The following is a 23,537-nucleotide window of genomic DNA, read 5'->3' as shown; positions in this document are numbered from 1 at the left end:
CAAATGACTGTTATAGTTTTCTCCACAAACAAAACACAATCAACGTGTGATGTATCACCAACGTTAAACTTAACGTGCACGTTATCTGTCAGAAAACGTTATTTTGCGTAATTTAGTATAGGCAAAATAACGTTTTCTACAGATAACTTGCACGTTAAGTTTAACGTTAGTGATACATCACAGAACTGAATAAATAACGCAAAGTAAAAATAAAAATATAATAAATCAATTTTTTAGCGGATAACCTGCACGTTAAGTTTGACGTTTGTGATACATCACAGTGCTGATTAATAGTAATTTGTTTTATAATAGAGTCAACGGGAGTAAAATTTTGGTCAACGATACTTGACAAAAATTCCTTTGTGAAGCGTTTAATTCACTTTTGTTTAATACATGATAATTCTGTGACTTGTTTGATTAGGTTCCCCAATGATTATGATGGCTGTTCGGGTTAGCATTTCACTTTCTCAGAAACGGGATACTGACTGTGTTCTTTTCACCTGATAAATTGAATGTGCACGTTTCAATGAATGTAAACGGCGAAAAACCTACTGGTAATGGTTTTACGTAACAATAAAAGATGTTTCTTCTAATCGACCTGCACACAACCTCGTTTATTTCTTCTTCTTCGTAATTATAGGTCAGGCCACCTGCACTCATACGTTCCATCTCGTTGTTCTCCGGCCGTTGCGGAAACACTGATTCGTTATCTCGCACAGAGCGTTGTTATTAAATAATTCCAATTAATTTATTTGATAACGCCTTTACAAACTATTTGGCTAGATAAGACTTTATCTTACATCCACATTATGACTAATATGTGCGTTCCAAAAATATAAACAATTACTAACTTTACAATTAAAAACAAAAACTAATATCAAATGACAATTTAACAAATGAAATACTAACAAATATAGAGGGCATTCTATTGAAATAAATATGCATGATCTTATAACTGTTTAGTTAATGACCCTGTATAATATTTTTTTCGTCCGTGAGCTATCATATACGGTGTGGTCCAATTTCGATGGGATTAAATGGGTAAGCTGCCGTCTTTTGTTTTTCCCTACAGAGCAAAACTGAAAAATGGCGGATTCCTTCAATTTGTTGTAACTCCTTTAATTTTGAAGCTTGAACAAAAGTTAATTTATTTTAAATGTAAATTATAGTTTGCCATGCTTCTAAAAAATTGCTTTATTTTACGAGCTTTCCGAAAATGTATGTTCTCTACAATAAACTGTTGATCTGCTTCAAACGTTCTTTCTATATTTTCCTGTAATTCTTCCTCAGTTATATAGAAGGATGTTTATAAATTTTATTTTTCAAAAAAATCCAAAAACAGAAATTCAATGGGTTTAAGTCGAGCTTTATTGGTCTCTGCGTACCCATCCAATTATTTGACACGAAATGATTTAAATTTTAAATAATTTGAACAATTAACGCATTATGGGCTAGGGCACCGTCTTGCACAAAGATAACCGTTCCTATCTCCTCTAAAATAATATTATGGAGTAGATCTTTCAGATTGTACTCTCATGTTTGCATCAGATCTGAGTGCCTCTGTATAATATTTTAAACTATGTCGTTTCAGGCCACACCCCACATTAAACCCACATTTTTCTTGGGCTCGTTTAAATATAGTTAGATGCGGGTTTTCATTTACCCAATAGCGGTTATTTTATTTATTAAAAATTCATCACTCCGACCCCATATTCCTTCCTAAGAAACCCATGACAAATCTCGCGCCATTTAAGTAAATCTTCAGATTCTAAATATTGGTTCTTGTGGTACTTATATGATTGGCATTTCTACGTTTTAAAATTTTTAATGTTTTAGTCCTCGAAACACCAACATCTCTTGCAATTTACCGTGAAGAAGCTTCGTGCTTTCCTTCTACACTTCTTACAACAAGAGTTCCTTCATCTTTGACAGTGTGATTTTCATTTTTTCTAAGTTTCTAAAATTTCTAATCTAAAATTGTATATGTTTAACACATAATATCATTTAATAACTGTAATAAATAACAAGAATACACTGACTAAACATCACTTTACATTTGGTTGTATCTTTCCGGGAAATTTTAAAATGTTACTAACATGAAGAATGCATCAGACAAATGTTTTTCGACAAACAACATTTCCAAAAAAACAAACTACAGCTTTCAAATGTTTTTCATAGACGACTATATATTTTTTGTTTTTTATTTTCAGTAAATATGTACTTACAAATAAAAAAACTTATTGTAGAAAACTTAGTATTGACATATCATCAATTTACGGAAAGCTCGTAAAAGTGGCAATTTTTTTACCATGGCCAACTATAATTTACACTTAAAAAAAATTAACTTTTAGTTACAGCGTAGTTACTAAAAGGGCTAGAAACAAACGACTGAATAATGCTAAAGCGATTTTGTTCTAGCTTTAAAAGTAAAGACAAATTGGAGGAATCGGCCATTTTTCAGTTTTGCTAAGGAAAAAACGAAACATTTCTGGTAACGGTAATGGAATAAGCATTGAAGGAAGACATTTTAGTTTATCTGCGCTAATGAGAAAGTTTAATCCCATTGAAATTGAACCACACTGTACACAGGCGACGGACGAACAGGTCCAAAATCATGTACCCGCTGTTTGTCGCTTGTTAATAATACGCAGCTGAAATACGCATAATGTAGACCCAGCCTTACACACGTCTTTTGAAGTTACCCCTTCATGCTAACATTTTTCCTTACTTTCAAAACTTTTTTTCGAAAACCACTTGGAAGTAATTTTTACTTACCTATGTACTTAAAATGTAGATTATGACACATTGTTATGCATATTACTTGAAATTGTAGAATTGGTATTTGCAAAATATGGATTACTAAGAATGCTGTAAAACCAAAATTAAAATCTTTCTTTTATTAGAACCGAATTTCATACTTTCATGTACAGCTTTCAAAGAGGACGCAATAAAATATTCAAAAAATTCAAATGAATGCGAGTCTTTGTACAGAACACAATACCTTCAGAATTCTATTAATGTCTTTCTACCCCAAGAAAAATTTTACTGATGAAATACTATAAGAAACTTGAAGACTGATTTTCAATGCATTTTTTATGCAAGCAATATACGACACTATTAAATCATCAAGGTATTTTAATGGTGCAAGCGGCTCAATTGTAATTTATATTTACGACTTTTATGTTACAGATAATGTGTAATAAATGTCTGAGATCTATGCCAACTTTTGCAAAATTAACGCACCGATAGCAAGCGTGCCAACTATTACTAATAATCGAGCTCATAGGTCAATTTCCATTCTTATAATTCAGTCTGCATCTTCGTATAGTATACAGAAGCTACTAGGTTTGTCTAGTAAATATCTGTAAAATGGAAGGGCCAAAAAGATCATTGTGAAAACAATTAGAATTAGTGTGTAATGCTCAACTCAAAACAAAAATAAAGACAATGGATTTTGTTATTTCCTTTCGGGGCTAATTAAACACGTTTATTGGTTTTGAACCCCATCTGATGCATCTTATTGTTCTCGAATTAAAGACTAATTTGTACCCAAATTAGAGTTTCATTGTTTAAACTATTTATACATTATTTAAACAATTTTTTTCTAAATAAACAAACATTTTTTTGTAAACAAATTATATTGTTAGGAAGTCGTCTGAGCCAGGGCGCAAGTTGGGAGGGAATATCGGGGTCGAAAGAATACACTCTGCTAAATTAGTAACGATCCTCGAGATCATTTATAATTTTGTATTGCTGTCTGCCTACTTGCCCGTGTGTCTGTCTGTCCATGTGCACAACAACAATAACTGTTTAGAAACGCCCGATCGCTTTGAAAATTAGTAAACGCGGTCTTAAGAATATAAAAAAGGTCGCTATTGTTTTTCAGCGACGTAAACTATTGGCCGCCCGAATATGAATAGTTTTTTTTAAAGTAGTATCTTTTTTTAATACATTTACATTATAACTCTTAAACTAAACTCTATCAATATATTTGAGAGGACGTCTAAGGGCATAATTAGTTGACAGTTCATTATGCGCTTTCATTAAACCCTAGGACATCATACTGCTTTATATCTCATATGACAGATACGAGTATAATTAGCATATAATAGGCAAATGAAAACTAAATACATTTAATTAATACGTATTTGATATTTTGTATTGACAGACGTCTGGCAATCAAACTTTTTTCAGCAATGTGCTAGCGTCCTATAATTTTTTCTCTCCAATATTATTTTAAAATTGATAGCACACGTTTATTAATAAACTTCTGTCTGCAGTGTTATCAAAATTTGAAAAAAATTACAAAGAAAAGAACGGACCGCTCAACAGACGTATGATATACGTTTATACGTTAGTTTTAACATCTGTAAAGAGAAAATTGCGGCGACAGACGTTTAAAAATCATCGCACAAAATCTGTCGTTATCCCTCGGTCTATATATACCTACTCGTATTTTTGAACAAAAAATCCTCGTAACTTATTAATAAATCAATGCATAAATATGAATCAAGAGGACTGAATCTCCACATCCCACTTCATCGCCTACCTATTACCAGTAAATCGCCACGAGTGCGGGGCATAAAACTGTTTATAGGTACTGTTCCAGTTCAAAAAAAATTAAGATAACTTCCAAAAGAAAAATGAGCGTATAATCTTTAAGAGCTTTAATGTGTTTGATGTTAAATCTTGTTTTTATAATTTTTTTTGTCTTTGTTTATGTGTATTGTAGGGAATATTCTAGAAATCCCGATAGACTTTGAGGGGACATAAAAGAGTAGTCATTGGCAATAAGAAACGTAAGCGGATGTGACGCATTTTTACGGGTATGGTGTTTTTGTTTTGTTGTTAGAATATTCGGGAGCATTCGGAAGCGTTCGAGAACTTTCAAAAAAGACCGCCGTTTGCTATATAAGCAAATCGAATTGTGTGTCGAACTTTCGAGTTAGTTCTAACATCGATTTTTTTAAATAATAAAAGACATCCATCTCAATTAACGTTTTTAAAGTTTATTTTACGGTTTAAACAATGAAATCCAATATACAAACATCTAAAAATCACCGAATCGTGTTTCAGAGAATGTAACTGTTACGTGGCGTTAAGCCCCCCAGGTACCAACATGAAATTGATAAACACGGCTAGAGGGCAAATTTGCGGGAAAAACCCCAAAAATTTAAGAGTGTGCCTAACATTCCAACTTCAATTTGTTCAAAGGCTACGTTATTTTTCCACGATAGTACCGTAGAATTATTTCCAAAATTTGGTTTTTTCGCCCCTAAAAATTTGCCGCCATGGGCCCGGGCCCACATGGCCTTATGCCAAATCCGGCTCTGGTTGTGGGTTCAAATTCGTCTTTAATTTATACCGAGATTTATACGTTCCATTTCTCTTTATTGCGAATTTCTCTTTTTTTTTAGTAAAAAATTGTTTACAAATTAGTCTTTAATTCATAGTTTTTGATGCCACTAATAAAATGTCAACCGGAATATGAGGGGAGGGGGGCGCTAACTTGATTTCAAGTTAGCACACCCCACCTTAGAATCGGGTTTCCTGTGGGACTAGGCGGATACAAACTAGCCTTTAATTTATACGTTCCATTTATTTTATTAACTCTGAGAATTGCCCTTTTTTAGTAAAAAATTGTTTAAACAATGAAAATCTAGCTTGGGTACAAATTAGTCTTTAATTCATAGCTTTCCATGCAACTAATAAAATTTCAATCGGGAAAAGTGGGGGTGTTAACTTGATTTCAAGTTAACACCCCCACATTAGAAATCGGTTTTTTGGCAGAACTAAGCGGGTACAAATGTTAATTTTGTGGGCACAAATTAGTGTTTAATTAGTCCTAAATTATAGGCATATTTTTACTTGATTTGGGCAAAGCGGGGATGCCAACTTTATCGACTTATTAAAAAATCAACAATAAAGAATCTTAGACTATGGATTGAACTACAAAATACCAAATTGCATGTAAAAATTGATGTGGTTTACGTAGACAGAAAATGTACTTTTGCGAATGTAATAGTAGTCACACCGTCTGCGCCATAATTGTACATAAGTGTATAGTACAGAACTTGGAAATAAATAATAGCTTGTTCATGTTTTGATGCACTTCGGAAACTCCACAAAATGCGAAGATTAGAGTCTTGTGGCATGAAACTTCATAAACTTTACATAATGTCGTATAAGATACACAAAACAAGCGTAGTGTTACCAGAATTTAATTTCGTACTGCAAAACTTTTAAGTAAAACCTGCAATTCTGTACATTCAATTAATTTTACTTTTCTTTGTGGTGGTTCAGATGTGCATCTGAAATTTCATTTTACATTGCAAGTAGGGCGCATCCCCAAATCCTCGATTGATTTTCTGCGAATTGAATTGCAAACGAGCCATAATTTACGTTCAGTTTCATTCAATGTCTTAACACTTTCACCCAACCACAGCGAACGTAATTCAATTGTGTGCTTGACTCTTTGTGTGTAATGTGACTACATTTCCACCAAGGTCTTGTTTTTCAATTTCAAATTCTTCTGTAAATGAACGGTTTGTATGGCACGCTCATAATAAACTGGGGGTAGTTTCAAATGGCCAAAATTGTTAGCATCTTACTACAATGACAAATTCTCATTTCCCTTCTCCTGTTCCTTTTCTCTTTGAAGTTGAATACCTGACTTATCTGAACTTACACACAGAAACCAAATGCACTCCATAATTGAAGTACTTGAAGTCAAGTCAAGGTGATACTACATAGTTACCAACTGAATCAGAATTAAAAGTCGCAGATTTTGAGTAATTTCCTGGATTCTAACATATGAACTTAGGATGGAATACATTCCTGATTTGAATGATTATTGTTTTATTTTAAACCATTCATTGATATAATAATAATCTGCAGCTTACAACTAGGTATATTGCTGTGGCCCCACGTTGGCCGCCAAAAATGAATGCTGTACGCAATGGTATGCGGTAAAAATATCGCCCAACTCACTCAAATTGCAACCTTAGTTTCATTTTATTTTTAAAATTTTCTCAGGGCACGACTGGATTCTGACACAAAGAAGAATCCTAACACTGACCGAAGGCCTCAATCAAATTCCGTAAATTCCAATAAAATTACTCCTCAAATTTTGAATTGAAATTAAGATTCGGATTAAAGGAAATTATAAAAATCTACCTGGATCCCAAATTGGGATTAAAATTGACACATAATTAATTAATAAAAGGAAATGACAAGAATTTATTCTAACACACATTTTAAGAACAAAAATATCTAATACTAAAACAAAACGTGTAAGAAAAATTGAAGGTTAACGGTGCCTTTTGGAACAGTACACCGTGTTTGCAAAACGGGCAAAAAATTCATGAGATCACAGGAAAAATAATTACTCACATTTTAGTTAATTAGTATCCAAGTTATCAGGTCAGCATGATGGAAACGCGATGGACGCCCACATTTGTTTAACACGTATTTTGGGGATCTTGGGATACATTTAACTGAAACATAATAAAATAAATACGAGTATACAGGGTGTTATTTAATAATAATGTGATTATTTCAGGGGGGATTTTTCACGAAAAATTAATTATAGATTTCTTAGTTAACTTTGTGTACAGCGTGTTAAACTTATACCAAAAAATCCCCCCCCCCCCTGCTCTCCAGAATCAGAAAAAAATGGTGAACTTTCTTGAAGAATGAATCCTCTTATAATCATTGTTTTTAGGTAGCTTCCAATTTCTTGTACTGGGGAGTATTCCATAGGCTCCAGACCCCCCCCCCCCCCCCCGTTGCTATTGTTCTTCCCAAAACGTTTAGAACCACCGACATATGAAAGTTGTTTAGCATTTTATTTCCCATAATAAGGCAGCATTCTATTGTTTTTATTTCAGAAAACAAATCCATAACGAAAAACAATTGAATTTTTTTAAATAGCAATGCACACTTTCATTAGGCTAACTTGATAGGGATTTTTTCCTCTTTTTAATGGCGTACCTTCAAGGTTTAGTCAGGTTTAATAAGAAACGTACACGTTCCTTTGTTTTATGTTGATATAGGATGTCTGGATTAATGATATTGATCAAATTATTTTTTTGAAAAATTTTCTTAAATAAGTATATCATCGAAAAAAAATCCTCTGAGATATAGACCCGGTGAAGGCACTCCAGGACACACTTTGATTTTTAGGGTCGAAATGTGGGATTTAATAAGGAACATAAAACTTGAACTTTTGGAAATATGCCTTTGGGTCAGGCTTTGGGTAAAGAATTTGCGCTACTGAAGTAAGAAAGTTGTCTATATTGCTGTGATCTGAACATACGGGCACATAAAAAATAAATGCAATGCCCCACGTTGATATGAGACATCTATCTGGATAGGGTTCGGAGAAGGGTTCGAATAAACACTCGATTTACATGAATTAACACAGACAATATTTTTTCAAAAACACAAATCAAATTAATAACAAAGTTCTACCAATAAAGTGGACCATCTACACCCCACTATAAGGGTTCGATAACAATTAAACAAATTAATGGAATTTTAAACTTATAGAAACCGCAAATTGGAATTCAAGGAACAGCACACCAACATCGAAATTAGCGAAAAAGGCCCTCTTTTACCATCTTTAGCATTTAAAGTCACTCTCCTACTTTCCAAAATTTGAAATTGTCCTTACCAAATACGTAACAATCAATCACGGACCCGTTTCTTGTCATTAGCGTCATGTATCCAAATTTTTACGCTAAGTTGTCTTATCCCCGATAAGATTTTTCAGTTTTTTTGCATTGTTATAGCTAAAATTTCAACCTTTTAACAAGAGTTATAGAAGTGCCCATAAATTTAAACAGAACTGTCGCTTAACAACAAAATTAACGATAAATTTCCCACGAATCAATATTTTTAAAGGAGAAACAAACCAATGGGATACAAATAGAAACGCAATAATCATTATTTGTTTAACCGTAAATCTAAAGACTCCACCAGAATAATATAATTTGAGAAAATTTAACTAACAAAAAGACCCGTCATTAATTCAGATGCAAACATCATCGTCCACATTTACATTGTTTACATAGCAATATTAAGTATAAGAAGATAGAAAAACGTGTGTTTGCTAAGATATAGTTTAAAGTATTAGGGTATTGCAGTATTTTAGAATTACTAAATACCCGATAATGATGGAATACTGATTGTACTTGTACAATGCCTTCATTGTCAAAAATAGGAATGCTCGAATTTCACTGCGCCATGAATGGACCATTGAAATCTCGTCCGCACATATACCTACAAGTGCACTTCTCAAATCACTGGTAAGTGCCTAAGAGCCTTCGCGAGCTACATTATTTTCGCATTGAATTGAACCTGGTAGTTTAATTTAGAGCACAACAAACCGAGAAAAGTCTACGATCTAAAATATTATCAGATACTCATTCTCCTTTTATTCAATTTCCTTTTAAATTTACATCTTTTCGAACACTTGGCCTTTATCTACAAACCTTTACAAATTTAGGTGGCTCTTCTGCTAGGGAAATAATATATATGAATTTTTCCTGGTGGATATTTTATTTTGAAACATATGGTAACTAGTAGTTGTGAAACTTGCGTGTAACCTTATCTATCAGTCTTTTTTTGTGGTAAACAAAAAACATGTTAATTTTGAATAGGGGATGAAAATCAAGCGAAGTTGGAGAGTGTTGCATATGGATTAAACTGTAAGGCATTATAATCTGTACGATCCCTTCTAGCGAAACGCGGTTTTCGAATTGAAATAACAATATTTTGCCTATTTTTTCTAATGAAATTGAGTAAAGAAATTCTTTTCCCCGAAAGCTATTCTCAAAGATCCGTTTATTAATTATTAATTCAACTTTTACCACGGAAATTTTCCCACCCAATCGCCCCTATGAGAGTTCAGTAAAAGTTTAGCTTAAAAGATCTGCTTTTTTAATACCGAAATATAGGTCAACGGATGAAAGACGTGATTTACTTCAAAGGCGTCATTTGGGCATTTCAATTACGGTGCATATCAAAATGACGACTTTTCACTTTTGCGGGATATAGTTGGCGTATTGAAAACAAAGAAGTATACTTCTCAAAAGTGGATAACATTTTGAAACACGTTTTTTGAATCCTTAGGAGACTACTAAGAAAATATAATAATCATAACACCTTTCCAATAACTTAAACGTAGCTCGCCTTTCAATCGAGAACACCTTGGAAAATTTTTCCGTATTTTCATCCGGTATTCACAGTGAATATTATTGTGTTTATTGGAAGCACAGCCTTGCCACAAGTCCACCATAAACTCACTATTTTTAGCAGTACGCACAGTGCGCGAAATTTTAAAATTTTCCATTGCGAGAGGAAATTTAATTAATAAATAATTTGTTCTTTTCCTTGCCGCCGCGAATAAAGTTGAATACTTGGAATGTCCGTGGTTTGATTACCAAAATGATCATCTTATCGTCATCTGTAACAGTCGCAAATTCTTTCAGAATAAACTGCTCAACAGTTCCAACGAAACTCTTGTACAGGGTGTAAATGGAAAAGTGGAACATAGGCATATTTTTGATGAACATCTCCATTGTCGATAACGTTTTGAGTAGAATAAAATAAAAAATATAATAATAAAATATAATAAATAATAATAAATAAAAAAAAAATTTAAAAAAAAATTTAAAATAAACGTTATACAACTTCGATTTTATTACTTATGCAACATAGGCGTTTAACATGGGAAATTACTTTTTCTTTGCGCATACTTCAAATAAAAGTTACAGAGATATAAATTCTGCAATCTGCATCTAAATCATGTGAAACGATTATTCTACCTCTTCTTGTACGCGAAAAAATTAAGTATAAACTTCTGTTTTCAGGAGTTTTTAGTTTAAGTAGCCATGGACTATGTTTTTCTTTTATCATAGTCCATGGCCCCCATGTTGAGGATCGCTGATCTAGACATTTTTTCATTTAACTTTAAAAAATGTTAGGAATGTGTAAAAATTTGGAAATATCTAGGAAATGTGTTTGAAATGCTTGGATTTATGATTCGAAAATTCAAAAAATATTTCGAATGAAGCACGTTGAAAATGTGTGAAACGTAAAAGAAGTTGCAAGAATTTTGCTATATTTTTTTTAAAATATTTATATAGAAATAAATTTTGTAAAATGCTACAGAGAAGTTGGAAAAATGCAGAAAAATTTGAAAAGGTTTCTTGTATAATTATAGGTTTTGAAAATGGTTTAGAAGGTGTGTCAAAAATGCTTCTGAAATATTAGAAAATCTTTCAAAATTTGTGGAAACATTTTAGAGACGTGTTGAAAATATTAAAAAGTTGTAAAAAAATATTTTGAAATATTTTGAAAAATTAACATATTTCAGAATTGATGGAAATATGAGCGAAATGCTTCAGAATTGTGTCTCAAGTATGGAAATGTGTATCAAAATTTGGAAATGTGTAGTACATTTTGGAAATGTAACAACAAACGATAAAAATATCTTGAAAATTGCAAACCGTAGGGGCTAACTGGAATTAAGATTACGGTTCCATGATCTTTACAGTTTACTATTATACACTAGGGCGCATATCATAGGTTAGATTTTTGTTTGCGAATGGGTACATAAATTTCTGCGAAATGAAAAATTTGCAAAAATTAGGCTTACCGAAAGAAACTTTGAAATTCAATTGAAGTTTTTATTCATTTTTGTACCTAGTACAATGGGCACAAGCCAATGACCCGGAGCGGTGGATTCGTGTACTTCCACATATTTCATTAAGTTCATAGTTAGTCCAGAATTTATGGGTTGCCCGTCACATGAAATATTAACCATAATACAATATGATACAATTAATCCTTCAGAACTTCTGCGCGCGGAATTACTTGGCCAAATGCGGTATTAATCAGGGTCTCCAGTTACCAAGAAAATCGTGGAGGTGCGCCTGCAGGTGAATGTTTCATCATTTATAATTTCAATCTTAATGGCGCTGAGACTGAAGTTTCAATTTACTTACGCAGCCGAAACCGAGACGTTTCCGATAAAAGTGAAAACTAGAAAGAAAATGTGCGGAAACTCTTATTTGTAAACATGTCAAAATCGTAATTGCGTTACCGTAGCAGGTATTTTCCTCTTAAGTAATCCCAAAGTTGATATGGGAGGAGAAAGTCAGTCGTGCGGAAGTCAAGTTGGGTATCAAACCAACGTAAATCAATAAACCTTCACGCGACGCCAACGATAACCGAAGCAAACGTGCGCCCACGTAACGGAATAATAATCATGTTTTCTCGTGATACTAGAGACATTCGAGTAAATCGATTTCAGACGAACAAAGTGTAAAGTTGTTAGAGTAGCCGATACTCCGGAAATGAAGAATTTTTATCTGTCACTTTTCCGTAGAAATTTTCAATTTTTGGGCTGGAAATGCTATATTCTTCGCGCGATAGACAAGATCCATTACATTTTTCATTTAAGATCGGAGGTTTCTCACAATCGTAGTATTCAGATACACGCGCTCCCCCCAAAAAATGTTAAAATAATAATTAAATGTGTTGTTGACTTCCGTTTAATTCACGGTTGCATTCTTGACAGCAACAAAATTTTTATTCGAGCCAAAAAGATTAAACCGTATGGTGGATTATCCAATTGGCATGCAAATGCAACGCATTTTTGCAATGTACTCCTGTTACAAATCATCTTGGGTAATTTCTTTTGTAAGTGTTATTTTATATGACCTTAATTACCTTATTATTTTAATTCGCCAAAATAAGCTGGATACAGCACTTATTTCCACACGAGACACGTTGTATTGTTATACAGACTCCCTTTATGATCATTCATTAGCTTCCAAAGGATAAGCACACGGTACGTTTAACGACGTTTTTTAAATGAAAATATGGGTAATCACAATTTATCTATCTGACATACAAATGTACCTGACACTACGTACTTTGTTTGTGTCGTTACCGAAGATTTGATTTTACCGATACCAATCGTGTTGACGATTACTATAGTTACTCGAAAAATTCAGTTCTTTTAGTTCGATTACATAGTATCCTTCATATTAGCTGTGTTAAACCGATATTAGTACTGTTGCTTTGTAAACAAGTTTTTGAGGTAACCGAAGCTTTTATACACAACCGTTATCTACGTTTGTTAGCTACGTTGTTCGTTGACTCCGAAGAATTTGCTCATATTATCTTGTTTATGTTTTCAATTGATTAGATAGAAATTTTGCTCTTGCTTTTGTAAGTCATTCGAATTATTGATTCTTTTTAGGTATTACTTACAGTTTTAGTGTACGATTAGCCTCCCGTGTCAGACGTTAGCATTGATACTTTACAATATATTATGTGCAGCGCGATTCACTAACCCTTTTATTTGTTTGTTTCTGTTGTTTTCTGTCACAGAAAAGGCCGAACGCGTCCTTCTGATCCCAAAAGGTTGCGGTTTCCGATTACGTGCATTTTGTTAAGAATTAAAATATGCAGCTTTCCCAAATTTAAACTACCTACCTATCGTTTACAGTTCCCGAGATCCCAATGATAGCCCTCGAATTTTAATCAGCCTGTATAGAACAGAGAAGGAATGAAGGACTTAAATATTAAATAAGTAATAAATAAAATAGAAAAATGGTAGATGAAAGGGGGAAATTTTAATGACAAAACAGGAATTAAACGAAAATGGGTAGATATGGGAAGAGAAAGAGAAGTTAGAAACTTGAGAGATAAATAGTGCAACAAAGAGGGAGAAGTGATACTGGAAATATCAGACAAAAGAGGTTGGAAAAGTTTACAGGGAAATATAGACGGGTATAGGGACGGCAATTCACAGACATGGGAGGAAGAGGAAGGTCGGTAGTTTATTACACAATAGTAAACGAAGAAATACTGGAAGAAATAGAGGAAGGTAGGAACAAGGATAAAATCGGATCATCAACCGATGGCACCGAGTCGAAAATGGAAGGTAAGAACATCGAGGAATAAAAAGCCGCAAAGAAGAAGGGGGATACAGTTAAGACAAGAGATACGGTGGAGTTGTATAAAGAAGAAGAATGAAAAGAAATAGAAGTAAGTACAGAAGCGTGGAATAATATAAAGGGGAATATTTAAAACGCATCAATAACGTGGAAACAAATGACTGAAAGGGAGGGAACAGACAAAAGAACGGAGTGGTGGCACAGAAGAGAGAAATATATATAGAGAAATGATGGAGAAAGAAAGAAGAGGGGAAATGTAGGAGAAAGAGATGAGAGAACAGACAAACGGTACAAAAAAAAATGTAAAGGCAAAAAAGATGGAGAAATAGAAAGAATACGAAGGGCAAATCAGAAAAATAAATAGATTATTAGAAGGTGATGGAAGATATATGGAAGAACAGAGTCTCTCGGCACTGAATGCAGTCCCTTTCCCTGTTTTTATTTGTGTTATTTGTAGAGTTTTGATTTTGTTTTATGGGGAATAAATTATATATTATTATAAACAGAGGAAAAGAGAAAAATAGAACAAGTGGAAGGGAAATACAATTGTAGGAGTGGAAACAGCATTTTTCAAGGTACTGCAAGGAACGAGGAGGCTATGGGAGAGGTAGGAAGAGCGTAAATCGAAGGAGGTGAGATAGGAGAAGAGATCGAGCAACAACTGAAAGGACTGAAGAAAGGAGATCGACTTGGAGAGACGAGATAGCAAATGAGGCGTGAATTTTCACCACTAGTAGGGTCAAGGAAAGGATGTGGAATCTAATAAACATGGAAGGAAGGGGTAATGGAAGAGAAAAACAAATGGGCTTTAGAAAATGGAGGGGAAAATCGAGTGTAGATATGTATTACGCAGATTGGTGGAAAAGGAATTGGAAAGGTGTTTGCGTATTTTCATGGACTCAAGGACAGTGTTTGACAAAGTGGAAGATGGCAAAATAGACAAGAAAATAAAGAGCAGGATCAAGAATTATATGGAGAGAAAAATTTTAGCTTAGAAAGGAAAGAGTCTGAAGTGTTTTGGACATGTAAAGGACTAAGACAGAGATGCCCACGTAGACCGACTTTATTTTGATCCCTACATACGGGTCAGGGAAATAGTATAAGACAGCGCGGAGGTGGAAGGATCGCAGACCGAAGAATGGGTCCCTGGCCTACACGGACGACGTAGTGATACTGGGAACAGAGGTAGAGAAAAGTCGAAGATGATGAGATTTGGAGAGGGGCGGGGGTTGGAAATATAATGGAAGGAGGAAAAAATAGAAGAGCTTAATGAAATTAAATATATTTGGTACCAAATTCAAAGAAACAATGGCACAAATGCGCAAGTAAGAGAACTAAGGTGAAAGGAGACACGTGTGGGATTGTGGGAAATAGGACAGAGGGGTTGCAATTTTAAGATGTAATTCCTATTTCACTTGCCACCTTTATAGTTGAAAATAGTGTTGCGTTGTAAAAGATGACATTTCCGATACGCAACTGTAATTTCAGAAAAACAATTAAATGATAATTGACGAAAGCTCTAGTAGATAACAGATTCAACAACCCTGTCAGGTTTAGCATGATTGACAGTTAATTTTTTACGTGAAATACACACCAATAAAATTCGCATTGCAATATGTAGGTAGAGGGCGTTGATGAACCATCAGACTACTAATTTAATAATACCTACGATATATAAGATCGGAGGTCAAATATTCCCGGCTCGTATATGTTGGCAATGTGTATATTGAAATACGCGGTATTACAATGTGCAAATACCAATATAATTAACTGAAAGCCGAATGTCAACTTTGGCTTTTGTAGAGAAGCACATTAAATTAATGCTTGAAAGCGACGTCGCGTTCGCTTCTCGGTATGAATTACCGTATTACCGGGGCGACAGTTTTTGGATCGAGAAACGTGTACATCATTAATATTATTTATAGGGGCGGGTCGGTCATCTAAAGACCTCCATTTTTTAAAAACGGCCATTTACGCCACTATTGCGAAACACAATTTATATGACACAGGTGAAATGTATCCGTAGTTGTCTTCCATTTTTAAATTATGTTTTGCTTCCATTTTCTCCAATATCCGATACTTTCACGCACGGTAAATTTAACGTGTGCGCTCATCCTATTCACTGTCATCTGCTTGAGGAGCGTACGTAATGGAGTCTTAAAGCTTGATAGTTTTATGTGATTTAACAGGTGCGAAAAAAATAAGACGTCGCCGTCGTCGTCGCGAGAAACACTTCATTTTCATACCGTAACAATATTTTGGCGTATACTTACGTCGTATTTTAGAAACAACATCGTCATTCATTTTTCATTATTTTATTTTTTGCTTCATTCACTTACTCCCAATTCAATCAGCAAACTCACCGAGTCTTTAAAAGCTTTCAGGTCTCTACTAAAATCCCTTCTCAAAAAGGAACTAATAAAATTTAATTGCTTTTTATTGTGTACTCTTCTTTTTTTTATAGGACTAATTCACCAAAGAGAGGATTTTTTACGTTTTAGGTAGGTTAGTGTTTTTTATAATTATTTATTACCTACCGGAATTAATTATCAGTGTTAATTAATGTACGAAATTATTATATTACATTTACAGTTGTGGGTGCATTTCGCTTTTTTCCGCTTGATCATAGCATTGAATAAAAACACTATGTTAGTGTTTTTATTCAATGATCATAGGTATACCTGATGTCTTGGTGGTGACTCTTTTTTCAACTCAATGTGTTTTATGCTACCTACTAAATATTCGCTGGCATGTGACATTTGTTATATCACAGTACATTTTTCCTCTAATTTGGTAGTTCTTCTACTAACAAAAACAAAACAGACACAAAACAGCCACGCACTTTCACTTTTCCGTACCAGCGAACATAAAAATAATCGTCATTTATGAATAAGGGCGTGTTAAATAAAGGTACCTACATTTAAAACGTCGACTCTAAAAACAGTTATTAGACACGGTGTAACATACGAGGGCGTTTTCTTTTTAATTTTTTTACGTGTCTGTAAAGGAAAGCTTGCAGAGCTTCAATAGTTATTTACATACAGGAGGAAAATGGCACATTACTGGCGAAGAAATGTTATTAATTTCCCAGTCAAGTAGTATCGTTTTATTGGCAATACTTTTCTCGAAATCGTATTTTTTAAAATATAAAATCTCTAATCATATAAATATGTATTAATATTAATGTGACGTTCCCTAAAAAGTAACTGTCATCCTTCGCCAAATCGCCCAACTCCTCCTGACAAATGTTCTGGAAAATGGAAAATTTATCCGTTAGGCATTTTTCCACCATTAGAGCGTTGTACGCGGGTGCACCATCCTGTTGAAACCAACAGTTTCGTTTCTTTTTGTCCGCTGTACATCGTTGTAATCGTAATAAACGTAATACATCAGTATATTCATGATAAAGCGCATTTTTGGCAAGGACAGCCAACCAGCCAGCCAGACAGTCAGCCATAGCAAATATAATAGCGTATTTTTTTTTCAAAAATGCTACTCAATGCAGCTTCTACTTTTTTTACGGCCAATATAAAAAAAATAGTGTTGATCATTTATCAGAATCGAAACGTTGTATTTAAAATCTCTCATCGATGTCTTTTTGCATCTGTTCAAATAACATCAGAAAAAAATAAAAACCAAACCCTCAAATTCCCTTTAAGGCATCTTTTTTTCTAATTTGACCGTCGTCGTTTCTTCTCAGGGGGAACAAACCCGTATAAACCTCTAGGGATGGATGGAATTTTTCCTGCCTCGACCTGCCCTGGGATACATTTCTCATATTAATATTAAATAAACGGATTACACCTTCCCTGTGAAATTTCAATAATAGTTATATATAATCTTATAAAAACACGACTAGTTTCGACGTTTCAGTCACCTTCAGGTGAAAAACTAGAATAAAAAATATACATTATAAAAGAAAAATTTGTACTAAAGTCTATGGACTACTTAATAAAAGGATTGGTGATTAAAAATTTGGTAATAGAGTAAATTTAAAGTTGGAAAGTCTTATATCGATAGAACTAAAAATGACTAGGGGAAAACAACTTTGAATTTTTGGTGTACACCCCTCTGAATTAATTTGAATAAACGTGAATTTATTTGAATTAATTTGAATTAACGCGAATTAATTTGAAATAACGCGAATTAATTTGAATTAATTTGAATTAACGTGAATTATTTTGAACTGAACTAAATTAATTTGAATTTGTTTGCACTTCTACCGGGTGAATACTTCGGATCCGAACATTGGCAATGGACATGGGAAAAACGGTTTTTGCAGATCGTTGCTCCCTATATTAACTTAGAGGGGTGTACACCCCTCTGAATTAATTTGAATTAACGTGAATTTATTTGAATTAATTTGAATTAACGCGAATTAATTTGAAATAACGCGAATTAATTTGAATTAATTTGAATTAACGTGAATTAATTTGAATTAACGAGAATTAATTTGAATTAACGTGAATTATTTTGAACTGAACTAAATTAATTTGAATTTGTTTGCACTTCTACCGGGTGAATACTTCGGATCCGAACATTGGCAATGGACATAGGAAAAACGGTTTTTGCAGATCGTTGCTCCCTATATTAACTTAGAGGGTTCATACTATCACCAATCGAAAGATGATTTTTTGCTCATCTAATGATATACAAATTACTTCATTTTCAGTTGTATCTCTCATTATTTTATCAAAAATTCGGCAATAAATCCAATTAGAAAGATCATGTTAAGTAATGGAAATTGTCTACAGAATTGAAATAGCTTTTGACACAGACGGAATGGGATGCTCATTAATCGTTCATAGATCGTATCATTAGATGAGAAAAAAAATCTTCTTTGGATTGGTCATTATAGACCGTCTAAGTTAACACGAGGAGCAATATCGCTAGGTATATCCTATTATAATTATTATTATTATTAGGAGCTCGTTAATAAATAATTATTTATTAACGAGCTCCTAACGAGTTTATAATTTTGCGGCGCCTCGCCTGTCCGTCCGTTAACACGATATCTCGAAAACGAGTGAACATCAAATTTGTTAATCGGAGTTCATGAATTGGCAATTTAGGCCAAAAATAAGGAAGGCCCTTTTGACATCTCCCTTAGTTACGAACAGAATTACATGCAATTCAATATGGAGATAGTTATAGTCATATTATAATACGCAATGAACTGCTTTGTCATCAGGAATAAGTACATGTGGAAAGTTTCAGATTTTTTATTTTTGGTTTTTTATTTCCCCTCTCTTGTTCTGGGCCCTCAACAGACTTGTGCGCAATGACAGAGTTGCCCGCATAATGGTTTTTAGAGGTGCCCTGCAGAAGGTCTTAAGTTGTTCTATACTACTCCGGTATTTACCTTACGAATTAGGAAGACTAATATCGAACAGAATGCTAGAAACTGATCTAAGGAAATTCTCATCTCTGCCACAGATGAAAAATTCTTACCTCAGCCCAGGTTCGAACACCCGACATTCCGGCTATGTAGCCCAACGTTCTACCACTGAGACAGACAGCCAGAATGATTGGATTAGGTAGTAAAAGAATTCGGAAATGGGGAGGACCGTCGCTTCTAAATCGACCTGCTCGCCTGTACTAGAATAATGCAATCCTAGATGTAGTTCATCTCCCAATGTAATGAAATTTTCTCAATGATATTTGGTCCAAATTTACCACTCCATCGTAGCTCATAGTGTCTCAATGTGCTTCGCCCTCGGAAATTGTATCGATTAGCTTAAATTAGTTTGAATTTACGTCAATTAATTTGAATTAACGTGAATCCGGTGAAGCCGGAATCTAAAAATTTAAGTTCCAAAATATGTATCAATAAATATCAAAAACTTATTGTAGGTCCATGAGGAAAGGTAAAGAAAATTTGATTGAATAGATTCGTTGTTTTAATTAACTAATTGAAGACCCTTAGCATGTGGAAGACGTGAAACGTTAGGTTAACAAGCCGAAGTTGGCAAAGAAAACTGTAAAAAGAAATTTGTTTTATACAGGATGGTGCACGAGCTTAGAATTTCGTTAAGTGTTTTTTCCGGGTTTAATTTTGTTTGGGTAACAATTTCCCGTATTTCAAGAAAGTTGGGTTTTTGACTTTGGTCACATATACATGTACAATTTAGGGTTAAAGGGATGACCAGTGTCCAATATGTGGAGCAAAGGAAGATTTAGTTGATAAGGAAGTTTGGGAAGGGGGGTTTGATGCAGGATAGGTGTTCAGGGAGTCTGGTAGAGAATTTTCTCCCTGTTTGGCCTATATGGAAGGATTGGCAGGACGGACATATAAATTTGTAAACGCCACTTTCTTTGGTGAGGGGGAGGTGGGACAGAAAGGATTTAACATTGTTGTCAGCTTTGAAGATTACGTTTATTTTGTGTTTTTTGAAAATGTTTTTAAAGGCATTCGAGGCTGAACCAATAAAGGGTAAACAATAGAAGGGATGATTTCTTTCGGGAGTTCTGTTTGTAAAGGAGTTTTTTTGTAGATTGGAAATAAGTCTGGGGTAGTTAGCGTTTTCTGCAATTTGATAAATGGTTTTGAGTTCTAGGTTAAATTTCTTTTCGCTAGTCGGTAAGTCGAATAGTCTGTGAAAATAAAAATGGAAGGAAGACAGTTTATGTTGAAGAGGCTGGAAAGAGGAGAAGGGTTGTTTGTGGTACTTGGATTCCTGTAGATACTTGTATCTAATTTTTGGGAGGTACGTTCAATTGAGAGGTCTAGGAAATTGAGGGTGTCGTTGGTTTCTTTTTCGAATGTAAATTGTTTTTATGTAAGGAATTTAGGAAATTGAAACAGGAATCAAGATCAGAAGCACTGCCTTCAATGATCACAAAAATGTCATCCACGTTTATAGAACTTAAAATGGGTTAAAGGGTTTTTGTAAATATATTGGTTTCTAGATTTGAAAGGAAAATTTCTGCTAATAAGAGGAGAAAGGTTATTGCCCATGGGAAGTCCGGATTTTTGGGTGTATTGAATATTGTTAAAATTGAACAAATTTTGTGTAAGGCAGTAGTCAAGACAATTAATTAGGAATTCACAAGTGTCATCGGGAGAGTCCGAGTCTGAAAGGAATTGTAGGATGACCTTTTTACAATATTCGTAGAGAACCTGGGGAATCGAAGAAACACGAAAGTTCTAAATTCAGAAATTTCGTGCGCGAAATCGATGGAGTTGTCTATAGCGAAAGGAGACAAACGGGGTAATAGGGTTTTTGTGAAAGCTTTTCAAAATTGACAAATTTTGATATTGATTAGAATTTCGAAATGAGACTCTTTTAGGCACTAAATGTGAAAGTTTTAGGCACTAGTGCCTAAAAGAGTGTAATTTCGAAATTTTTTTAAAGTTTTTTTAAGCTGACGGACGTCCGAATTATAATTTTGTACGCCCGTAATGGCGATTTCTATTCAAAATGGCAATGTCTAAATTTTTTATTGGTTAATGTCGTTTGTACTGCCAATTTTAGGTAGTTTTAAACGTTACTCACGTTAATCAATCCCGCTCGATTTGCCATTAAAAAAGACGGAATTCTGATCTGTACTCTAAAAGCAATTAAAGAACAAAGCCCATACAAAATGAATATGTAGATGTGATACATATTCCGCTAACCCCAATTATCCAGATAAATTCTTTACATTATCATGACCAAAGTTTGTTTGGGAAGACAACTAAAAAAACTTCTACTTGACATATTTTTGCGGAAAAATAGTCAAAAATTCATAATCGAAACCTAAATGCTTTTGTTACACAGGAAAACCGAAATTTTAGCTGAAACCGGGTCTTTGAATGAATATTATATACGCGTTTTCAAGAATTTGTGTGCGTTTTTCATTTAATCATCCACTCAGACGGTCGTCTGAACACCCTGTATGCAATTTTTTTCCATAAAAGAAAATGTAATTTAAGGTATCGAGTATCTTACCTACTTTATTGTAGTTCAGGTTTTGAATCACCTCTTTGTTGAGATGGCGATATATGTAACAATAGGAAAATGAAATTTCTATTCGCGGAGGAAAATACACGGAAACTCATATTTTACTGAAAAACTGGCCCTTTTGTAATTTATCATTTTTTTCTTCAAAAAATGTCCGCATTTGACTATCGACATTTTTTTTGAAACTCTGGATCTGTAGGTTATTGATTGATAATATTTAGACACTCGTACCACTTAAGCGGCTCTATGTGTAGAGAAACCGTTCGAGGGTTGCCCATTTTTCAAATTTTAATCCTGAACAGCGTTGTCAGAGGTGGTATGCTAACCGAAACTACGCTACTCGCGTATTTTTGAGGATAAGGAACCGATAACACAAAGTACAAGGAAATTAAAATTTACTTTATTCTTAAATTATTTCCCTGTTTTGCACTACATTTTTTATTTTTGCAGCGATTATCAACGTGGATGATGTACCATTCATAAGAAACATGTTCCCAATTTTTTGAAAAGTAGGTCAAAAGTACAGCTAGGGCTGCTGGTAGGTACCTACTGGAAGAGGACCGAATTCCGAACCTGAATTGACAATATATTTCAAGGTAGAAGCGTCTGCTTATTACATTCGAGCCGACATTTATATAAATGAAAATCAATTTTGTTAATGGTTTAGCACAATATGCCACCACACAATATATCAAAGCATACTATACACGTATTCACCAATACATTCTGAACGTAAACTGACTTGGCAAATGCATCATCTAGTATATAGGTACATTAGGAATTAGTTTACAAATGGATATTGTGGTGGTCCTCTCGATCACCTCTTCATTGCTTCCCTCTTATAAATTCGATATTTGTAGCCTAGGTACTCAATTTGAAATAATTGTACTAATAGCAATCACTGAAATTAGGTTTGCGGTTAGGTATTTTTATGGCAGTCCTATCTGAAATATACATGTATGGCTCATCATATATGCGTATTTACCATAAAGAGTAAACCAATACTTTATTAATAATAATTAATAAAAAATTTAACATATATTTATGAAAAATGAATTCGTCCGATAGGTATTCTCGGACGATTAGGGCCTTGTGTGCGGGTGCACCATCCTGTTGAAATCAACAGTTTCTAACTTTTGTTTTTTTTTTGCTTGGCGTACATCGGTACATTCGCAATACAAAGTGCTACTCCATACAGTAGATATGTACTTTTTTACGGGTCATATAAATAAATATATTTGATGGCGATTTCTCCGAAACGAAACGTAGTTTTATTTATTTTATGTTGTATCCGTTTAAATAACCCCATAAAAAATTAAAACGAAACCGGTGTATTTTCTAGCATATCTTCCGAAATAATGGGAATTTTTTGGTTTCCTTTAAGTCCTTTAATTGGGCATCCTTTCTTTAAGTTGACCATCGTCTACATATTGCGTTTGGTTCGCCATTTTGAAAAATGGTGATCATTTTGAACTGAAATATTACTCCTTTAACACTTTTGTGACTCCTATTACATAGACAATTAATATCGTTTACTTTTTTTTCAGGTGAGTTTCGGCAAATCGTCTTCAAACACACGAGGGGGTAAGTAAATAATTATTCCTTAACTCGAATCAAGTAG

At 34.0% G+C, this 23,537-nt stretch overlaps 1 protein-coding gene across 2 annotated transcripts in view; it reads left to right on the top strand.

Moving 5' to 3' along the window:
• LOC116164862 (poly(rC)-binding protein 3) overlaps positions 1-23,537 on the top strand; it is a 241,458-nt gene that overhangs the window by 133,504 nt on the left and 84,417 nt on the right. The window lies entirely within an intron of this gene.

The sequence above is a fragment of the Photinus pyralis genome, unplaced genomic scaffold (assembly GCF_008802855.1).
Source record: "Photinus pyralis isolate 1611_PpyrPB1 unplaced genomic scaffold, Ppyr1.3 Ppyr1.4_LG2, whole genome shotgun sequence".
In the NCBI taxonomy this organism is placed as follows: domain Eukaryota; kingdom Metazoa; phylum Arthropoda; class Insecta; order Coleoptera; family Lampyridae; genus Photinus; species Photinus pyralis.
Note: the sequence above shows the minus strand (reverse complement) of the source record. Positions and strands in the feature narration are given on the sequence as shown.